The 10,152-nt window shown below is 34.7% G+C and overlaps 1 protein-coding gene across 2 annotated transcripts in view; it reads left to right on the top strand.

The window, feature by feature from the left end:
• The first annotated feature begins 397 nt into the window (after nt 1-397).
• The window catches only part of Rala (Ras-like protein A), a 28,644-nt gene continuing 18,889 nt past the window's right edge, over nt 398-10,152 (top strand). Inside the window, exon 1 of one of the 2 annotated variants that reach the window (XM_030388780.2) lies at nt 398-610. The gene's annotated coding sequence lies outside the window, so the exon portion shown is untranslated. The remainder of the gene's footprint in view (nt 611-10,152) is intronic. The other variant, XM_030388779.2, reaches the window with a different exon arrangement.

The following is a 10,152-nucleotide window of genomic DNA, read 5'->3' as shown; positions in this document are numbered from 1 at the left end:
TATTAGGTCTATTTTATTTGTTTGCATAATTGTGCCTTCTGAGAGAGATTATGACGTCACTCTGTTGGCAATTTGTCGCTTGGCGTGACTTGCGCATTAAACGCCACAAACGCCTCTAGCGGCTCACCTTTTCATAAGCATCGAGTTCCATTATATCGATAGTATTGAATACATTATTACAATTCTAAAATGTAATATTTGTATTATTCGGAATCAGAGTATATAAAATTAAAAAATATATATTAATATTTAAAATACTGATAAATATTTAAGTTAGTTTCTCAGCACAAAATACCACAGCGATTCTTAGGGCAGTATACGATAGCATACGATACGATATTCAGTCGGAACCATCGATACTTTTAAAGCAATATTAGCCAGCGCTAGGTAAGTAGATATTGCTCATCCCTAAATCCGATTCAGTTCATTTTCGGTTTTTGTGCGCATCGGAGTTACCTATATACCAATTTCGAGGCGTTCCGACATAAATTAAAAACTAATTTATAGTAAAAGACGCGCTGCAGTCAACCTAAATATATGTATATATGTATTTTAGCTGCAAAAAACGAGCACAAACAACAAGAAGCGGCTACCAAGTGATTACGAATTTGTATGTTGTCATTGAATTGTTTATACACATATAAGAGTTTTTTGTATTTTTTTTTTTTTTTTTTTTTGTATTTCATTTTGGTTGTTGTTATGGTGTGTCTAGCTGCTGGTGTTGAATTTTTGTTGTTGTGATATTTGCATATTAACGTGCAAAATGTGAATTTCATGCTGAAATTGCGCGTCCGATTGCCCTTTGTCTCATTCTATTGTTTAAGATATGTTTTTATTTTATTTATTTTAATTTTTTGTTGTGTTTTGGCGAACGCGTCATCATGAAGAAAAAAAAAATGCCCAAAAATATAGAACGGCACAAATTTTGCGCTCGATTTGGTGCGCTTAATGTGCGTGCGCGAATGAGTGCATGTGTGTGTGCTTGTGTGTGTGTGTGTGTGTTCAAGTGTGATTGATGTAGTAATTGATTAATTGGATGCTACGTCCTGCACATTGTTACTGCTAGATCTGAAATAAACAAATTTTGTAAAAGCCGCCAAAAGGCGAACGAACGATATCCGCAGTAGCTGAGGCACAAGCAGCGGCGTCAGCGTCAAAGAAAGTGCGGCCTGGCCGCCAGTTGTATGTGTGTGTGTGCGCAAAGTAAAGGCAAAAAAAAAAAAACCAAAACTCAAAGTATTCATGTCTTTATGTGTTGCTGTTGCTGCTGTTGCTTCTGCTGCTGTATAACGGACGCCGTTCGTCGCATAGCAAAAGTGAAATTTCTACTGAGATTTCTTTATTATTTAAATTTTTGTTGTGCTAGTTGTTTGCCATTCTTTGTGCATTGTTGTTCTCCCATTGTTGTTGTTGTCACTGTCACTGGCAACGCCTCTGCTCTGCTGCCATCTAGTGCGTTTGCCATTCAAAAATTGTTGCGGGCTTTTTATCAATGCTATCAGCGGAAATATTTTGCCGCACCCCGCTTGACCTTATTCCATGCACATGCACACATACACACACACACTCTCTCTCTCTGTCTCTCGCCCATAAACACACACATACACACACACATTCCCATATTGCGCTCTCTTTTGATGCAGCAGCACAGTCCACCCATTGGCCTGTTGAAGTCCTCCCTGTCTATCACCCGCATTAATGTGCGTTTTGGTGTTCTCTGTGTCTAGCTGAAGTTGACTCATTCTCTCCCAACGCGCATTCCACATTCACATTACATTCATACTTTAGCTTCGTGAGCAATTTACACACACACACACACACACACACAGGCTCTTTGTGTCTATCTCTCTCGTGCTCACACGCGGTCCACCCACTTACTCTCCATTAAGCTCTTGGTATTTTGAGCACAGCTTATTGCAACTCTTGCAGCTCTCTCCCGACGACACAACGTGCTGTGTTATTTCTTCTGTTCTGCTCTATCAATCAGCAGCGAATTGCAGATCGTATGTGAGCATACGTTATTTATGTGTGCGTATGCGTATAATTGCGCGTGTATATACAAGTGTTTGAGTGTGAGTGTATTTGTCACCATTTGCCTCCTCCCACATTATTTATGATACTTTTTGCAAAAACGTGACTTCAATTCAATTTGGTATTTTCGGACATTTGTAATCTCAGCTTAGCGCGGAATCTCTAAATTTGACTCACTCTGGTTTGTGCACGATTCAAAATATTTTATATGGAATTAGAATTTTGTTAATTTCCGTTAAGATCTTACGTGGAAAAGCAAGACTTTTATTTGAAAAATTCTGTAAAATGTGACAAAAGCAATAAGATATGGGTTCTTTCTTAGAAAAATATTACTTTTTGTCTATTCCATTTCATTTGCAAGTAATTTTCGACTAATACTCATCAGAATCAGTCAGAAATTGCATAAATTTATATCTTTGTCGTTCAGTTCAAATGCGAAAAAAAAACCTATCACTTGCATAAACTTGTACAAAAAAAAAATTAATCCATTAGGCATTCTTATCAGTTCTTATCAATAGACAAAACTATTTACTTTCTTTGCCTGCGAAAACAAACCCGAAAGGCAATTCGTAAAAAACAAGTTCAAGTACACTCATTGCATTTTGTTACAAAAAATATAAGTTTCGTCGCCTTATCTTAAAAATGGATCTAATTGAGGGTATTATTTATGGAACAATTTCATTGCTCAATGCAAGGGAAATAATTAACTGTGTTAGGCAACATGAGGCGCATATCACTTAGCTGGTCATATCGGTAAACCTTAGTATATGTATATACATATATTGCTAATATGCGTATCATATTTCTAGTAAATTAGCCCTACTATATTTATTCTATGGCGGCGTTAGTAAACAATAAACGTGTTTTGTTTAGGCACATTTAATAGTTCTTGAACCTAACTCAATAAATGCCCGCATTACAATGTTTCCGGACTGCATAAACCAAATAAGTAATATTCGTATTACAAATAATGGAGTCCTCTAAAAATGAAAATGATTTATATAATATATTTGTAGATTCGAATTGAGCATTTAAGATTATTGAACTATCAATCGTAGCTCAGTAGTACATCTTCAACTTAAGATTAATGAGTGTGCAGCATCATTAGTCTGTGATTTTTGTCTAAGTACTTGTTAGAGACTCTGTCACATTTTGGTATAGGCTTTTCAGTCCAAAATTCGTAAGAAATTTTGCAGCAAAACAGCTGCCAAAAATGAACCAAAGTGATCGTAATTGAGGGACGTAACTTAACATTCACAATACTTTTGGAGCAGAACTCATAGATAGACATTCCAGTTTTTCCATCTCCTCTTGACTTTGAAATTCAGAAAGTTTTTATAGATACCAGGTCTGTATAACTAACATCAGAACTGTTTATCATATATATATCATGATATACATATTTTCTATGGTCATATATCACATATCTTGGCATAGAGATTGTTTCTCGAGAGATTGTTTTTCGATGTTTATACATAATTAATGCACACATAGGGAATACATCCAAGAGAATATTTCAGCTTCCTCAGCTTCTTGCTCTCTAAATCTTAAGTAACTGGATGCTATCGAATTTTTGATTGCTTCATAGAGTTGTGTTGACGTAAATCTCGTATACATAAGAGAAATCTAAAGAGAGTTTCGTTTTATTGATTTCGTGTTTCGATAAAAATTCAAATCTTTGATTCGTGCTGCTCACCTTGCTGCAAATACCTGATGTGGCGTCATGTGATAAGTGTTAATTTTTTGCACTCGTTTTTTCCTTATGCTTAATTTTTTTCATGTCGAGTCTCTAAACTCGATGCTAACTACAACAATTGAAGAACTTGTTTTAGTTTTTGCTCTTTTTCGCATCTATTGTGAGTGGCGCACAATCGTGTGAATGAATGTAAATGCTGAAATCAACAATAATGATAATTATAATAACGATGCGCATGACACAATTCTCCTAACTCTGATTTTCTTCGTCTCTATGTTTGTTTGTTTTCATTCTAAGTAAGCTACACTAAATCTTAATCTTTATAGTCGTTTCGTTCTGGTTCTTTGTTTTGTCAAATGACTCCAAAGTCGTCTCGTCGTCTTCTTCTTTTGCTTTTTTTACCTCTGGTGCTGGTAAATCCAGCACTAGCCTAATTTATAGACATCAAGCGGCGATTTGTGCCAATTCCTAACGTGGCCCTACGAATCGAGCCGTGTCCATTTAACTCAAAAGAAACTTTAGATACAAAGTAAAAAACTCATCTTTACCGTAAACTTTGTCGGCTTCCTAAAGAGGTAAAGCATATCTAGACTATAGGTCTACTTGTTGAATAACTTATGATTAGTTGAACAAAAAAAAAGAAGCAGAATCTGTTATTTTATATCTACAAAATTGCTTTGGGAAATAGTCTTGATGCTCCTAAAAAAATATGAGAAAAACTTGCGCAAATCTTTATATTAATGAGCAAAAAACAAGCGATCCTAATGAGTTTAATATTCTAGATCGTTGATTATATAAGCGTCTGGCAAGAGCTGCTCTATCTCTAAATGAGCTTAGATGTATGTCGACTATATCTTAGATGTATATAAAATAGATCCACATAAAGATAAAGCAGACTGTATCATATGCGAGGGCGCATATCAACGCGATGTTATGATCTATTTGCCAGTTTTGCGACTTGATTCTTTGCCCTAGATAGATAGAAAGGTATAAAAGAGAAAAGTTAGTTTTTCCATAATACTTCTCTTTCACCCTCTTTCTCCCTATCAGTAGATGAAATTCTACGAGAGATATCTCGTGATCGATATGTATATATCTATGAATATCCAATTGTTAGGCAGTCTCGATCTCATTCTTAATCTATCTTAGTCTTTATCTCTATATATGATACTCTCGATCTCTATGTGTATCTATATCTATCTTTATCTCTTAGTCTCTCGATTCATCTCCATCTCCCCTTCTTTCTCTCTTTCCATTACGCTTACACCCTTATTCTCTTTCTTCTTCTCCTTTAGAGATCTATAACAGTTTATCAAAATAGCGCTTCAGTTTCTTGATTTTCAAATCCATTTCAAACGCGCCGAACATGGTGGTAAGAAAGTTTGTACATACACATGTTCACACACACACATACACACACACACATTTACACATATTTCCATATACATGAACTTGCATATCTCTTTGGAGATCTTAACTATTCGTTGCACATTAGTCTTTATTGTGCTACGCTCTCAGCTGCCGCTGCTGCTGCTGCTGCTGCTGCTGCTGCTGTTGCTGGTGGTGTTGCCTTGCTTTTAATTACAGTTTCCCCCTTTTAGTTAGCTTGGTTACTCTGGCAACACTTCCCACGCCTTGATTGTGTGCGTGTAGTGTGAAATTCGCGTTATCTTTTGGAGCGAATTCAACTTGTTTGTCCCAACAGTAACAAAACACAGCTTCGCACTAGCTCGCCGTTCGCCGCTTTGCCTTGAACTTGGCCAAACATGTGCGTAGAAAGTTGGGCTACATCGAAAGCCATATTCGCCGTCTAGAGCTTTAGCTGACAATGCGCAGCTATAAATAGCAACAATGATGCAAAGGCAAAAAAATGATGAGCAAACAGCGAATGTGATTTGGCTCTAGCTACAAGCTACAACAACAACGGCGAGAGCACTAGCTAATTGTGAATTTAAGCTCAAAAGCTTTCAAAAGCTGTTTAACATAATTCACATTGTTTTGCTGTTCATAATTGTTGTTGTTGTTGTTGTAGTTGTTATCGCTCCCATTTGACATTGAAAGCGCTGGAGCTGGAGTTGACGCCGACGCCGCTGTTGTCGCTGCGCATCACAGCACGCGACTGCGCAGCTGGCGGCGAATTCGTTGCAAACCATTGTCGTGAGTCACGCGGCCAAACACACCACACGCTTAAAATCAACCGTTGCGTTCAGCTTGTTGCTGTTGCTTTTTCTCTCATTTATTTTGTTTTTGTCTACTTTTTTCACAACTGAGCGAACAGCAGCAAAAACTTAACAGTTAACAGTTAACAAAACGAAAGCCTACAAGAAAGACGGCAAACAACAAGAAGACGCGTTCTTAAACTTTTTGTTCGTCGTTGTGTTAGTTTTTAGTGTCAAATGTGGCTCAAAAGCGTTAGATAAAATACGTGTATGTACATATGTATTTATAATATGTGCATTTTGAATTATAATAATAATAACGACAATAATAATATCTATTATCTATAAAAAAAAGTTTATTTACGATAGTATATACTAATTTCATGTCTCTAGTCTTGCCTCATAATTATATACACACACACATAATTACATTAATTATGAAAAGTGAATATTCACATTCACAATCAGCAGGTGGGCGTGTCGTGCCTCCCCGCCTCTTGTCGGTTGACAGACGCATTCGCATTCTCTTGTCCATGGCAAGACCCAGCTGTGCCGCATTTGACTAATAGATGCAATTCGCCGCATCTACAAATTGTGGTAAATTCACACAGTGCAGCGGAAAAGAGACCGCAGCCAGAAACGAAAGAGAAAAACGACTTGACGACAACCTGAAACGGGGCAGCAATCTGTGTGAAAAAATGTGACAAACAAGATTTTTTTTTCCTGCAAGCTCATCTAGCTCTTTTTTCCGTATAGAAGATAATGCTTGGGATAGTTGGAGCTGTATCTACAAGATCGTTATAAACTGCGCAGCGCATACAATATGATATGAAGTCGAATGGCTAAAGAGTTCGTTCAGTATGAACCAATTGTAAATATAGTTTTTATTAAAAATTTTCTTACAAAGTTTTGTTAAAAAGATATATCTGAACAAGAGAAAAAAAAAAAAAATTAGAAATAAAATAAATAAACAAAAATACAATATATTTTTCCTACAAAGTTTTGCTAAAAAAAAAAGGAAAAAAGAAAAAAAAAAAACATATATAAATAAAATAAATAAAGAAAAATTCAATTGAAAAAAAAAAAAAATAATAATAATAATAATAATAAAGAAAATACAAATTTGCTAGTGAGAAAAAGAAGATAATGCAAAAAGTAAAAATTATAATTTAAAATTATATAAAAAAGAGATATGAACAAATTATTAAAAACCATTCAAATTATTTATTGATTTTACAAATAATAATAATGAAAACAAAAAAACAATAATAATCAATCCAAAAAAAAAAAATAATAAAGTAATGAAGCAAATTAAATTAAAGTATAATAAAAAGAAATAAAGAGAAATTAGTATTTTTAAATTTGTATGGCATATCTCTGAATCTATTCAAACACATGCCTCGAAGAAGAAAACAAAAATTGCTATCTGGTGAATTCCAAAGCTTAACTTCTACTATTAGTTCGCATAGGGTATCTTAAAAGCAACTAAGACTCTTAATTTGTTGCCCCTGTTTCGATCGGTTTCTATGGATTATGCGGCTCGAAGTATGTTAATAAACTTGGGATTACTTTTAGGAATTCGAGAGATGCATAAAAACACAACAGCAACATCATAAAATCTAGTCACACGAGTGTGTGTACATGTATCAGAATTTTGCCAAGATAAGTGCATATAGACAAACATGCATACAGACACACACACACATATATATACATATACACACATGACTACTTTATTGATGCTGCGTCTTCTGCCACTCTGCCACCTACTCGCAGTGGCATCTGCAATTCTTGGTGGTTTATTGAACTTAATCTTGGCGGAAGTCAAATAAAATCTCTGTCCTCTCACTCTTTGTTGAGATTATTATTATTGTTGTTCGTCTTAAATGGCGCAGCAAAATAATAATCGTGCCAACAACGACGCTGAGCAACTCCCAACGGAGATCTCGACAGTCAATGGTCAATGAAAAACGCAGCTCCAGTTGTGAGTGACGAACGAGACGATGCGCTGTACATTTATTCGAAATATGAAGTCAAAGGTATACGAAGATCAAAGCAATAATAATTAACAGTGCTGCAGAAGGGCGTGTTCGACTACAATTAGAATTTAATCGTCTCCATATTGATCTTGATATTTTTACTAAATACCCTAAACTTAATACTAATTATTCAGCAAAGAATTTTCAAGTACCTTAATAAGGAAATAAACAAAATATTTTTCATTTAATTTGTTTAATTTCATTTTTAAAAAGCTAAAAAATATTTACATACAAAGCAAAATTCTTTAATAGAAAATATTGTAAATACAAATATTATAAAATATATTAAATGCAATTTAACTAATTAAAATAATATAAATTATACTAATTATAAATAAATAAATAGAAAATCGAGTTAGCAAAATAAAAAATATAAAAATAAATGAACAATAAGCAAATTAATACTTAAAAATAAATATATATAATAATATAATGTACTTAATTATAGTTTGCAATTTTTTATTTATTTAATAACCGTAATAATAATCTGTAATATTTGCAATAATTTGTAATAATTTGTAATATTTGCTTTTCTAATGAACAAAGAGTATCCAAAATTACAGTATAATTTATGTTGTATAATCAGTGTAAAGTCGTGGTATGCTTAAGTGAATCAATATTTCAATCAAACGAAATTGAATTGACACGTGCTCCGATTTGGATTTCACCAAAGCCCTACAGAATTACGACGTAAACTGTAGCTAAGTAACCACAGAGTTGCGTCAAGGTTGTGCTCAACAGTCAAACAAACCACAAGTTGTAGCAACAACAATAACAACAACAATTCAGTGCAACAAAAATAACTCAAATAACAAGAACAACAACAACAACAACAATAACAGGTAGCCATCAAATACTCTAAACATAACCAACTAAATGTATAAAAACCCATTTATTTAACAGTTAGCTTAAAACGCAACTAACAAACAAACAATTAAGTGCTCTCAAATTGGGGAATGCTCGAATAGCTGAATACCCTGTGATTTCAATAGGAATTCCATATGTTTCTTTCGCATTTAGAGATTATGTATCATATGATGGTGATCTGTATTATCTAAAATCTATTAAATATTTAACATATTTATGTTAAAACTAAATATATGCATGCTTTCTAAAGCCTCAAAGAGGATTCTCTTGGACAATCGATATATATCGAAATCTAAAGTGTACTGAATGCCGGTACATTAAGAAAAGTAATATATTTTTTAAAGCTAATACAGATGAACTGTTATAATTATAAAGTAAAGTAAAGAGTGTAAATCATAAATAATATATATTAAATTGAAAGTTGAAGATCTTGCCACATACATGGTAGTTCGTAGATCGAAAGTGATCTTGGATCTCAAAATCAATCGTACATATTATGTAGATCATTGATAGTTGATCAGAAACCGTATATTGTACAACGTAAATTGAAGATCTTAGATCGTAGATCATATATTTTAAATGGTGTATAGTATATCGTATATTGACAATTGTAGACCGCAGATCTAATTGTCTGATATAGTATAGTTTACAAAAAAAGAAGCCAAGAATATTGTGATCTATGAAATAGATCAACTCTCTTGGCTACTACCTGCTACACACATACTGCTACAAGGTAGCCTATGACCTTTGTGTGCTGGGTACAGGGTATCATAACCATAATAACATTAGCTTAACATTAACCGTTGACTAAAAACGAGCAAAAAGCAAATGCCAACCGTATAGCGGCCCCAAAAAGAGTCAGGAAAATAGAAATATGGCAAAAGAGAGCCAAAGCAAAACTCATATAAAACACGCACGCAACGCAAAAAGCATGGCTAGAGGCGGTCTGGTCTACAGAAACTGTATGTAACTGTTAGCTGATTATCAGAACCAGGCCAAAGAGAGCGCACGCAAAACACCCGCCAAAGCAAAATTGAGGCCCGACCAGACCCTCGAAACTTGGCTAAGAAATACGTGTTTGGTGTCTGCGAGTTGACTGCACTTTGCGGCATCAGCATATACGAAAATGCATATATTTATACATATGTATGTATGTATGTATGTGTGTGTGTGTGTGTTTGTCTGTGTGCGCGTCAACTTAGTCTTCAATTGCGCCTTGGGAAGGGAAGGGTGAGTTTGCATGCTCTGAGCACCTTTCATGAGCTGACTACACCCTCGCCCGTCCGTCACTTAACGCTTCAGCGAGTCGCAGCTGTTGATGACGTCACTGACGCAACCACCAAAAGAAAATGTCTAAGAA

Source organism: Drosophila navojoa, chromosome X, assembly GCF_054131105.1.
Source record: "Drosophila navojoa isolate 15081-1374.11 chromosome X, UAZ_NAV_1.0, whole genome shotgun sequence".
Taxonomy (NCBI): domain Eukaryota; kingdom Metazoa; phylum Arthropoda; class Insecta; order Diptera; family Drosophilidae; genus Drosophila; species Drosophila navojoa.
Note: the sequence above shows the minus strand (reverse complement) of the source record. Positions and strands in the feature narration are given on the sequence as shown.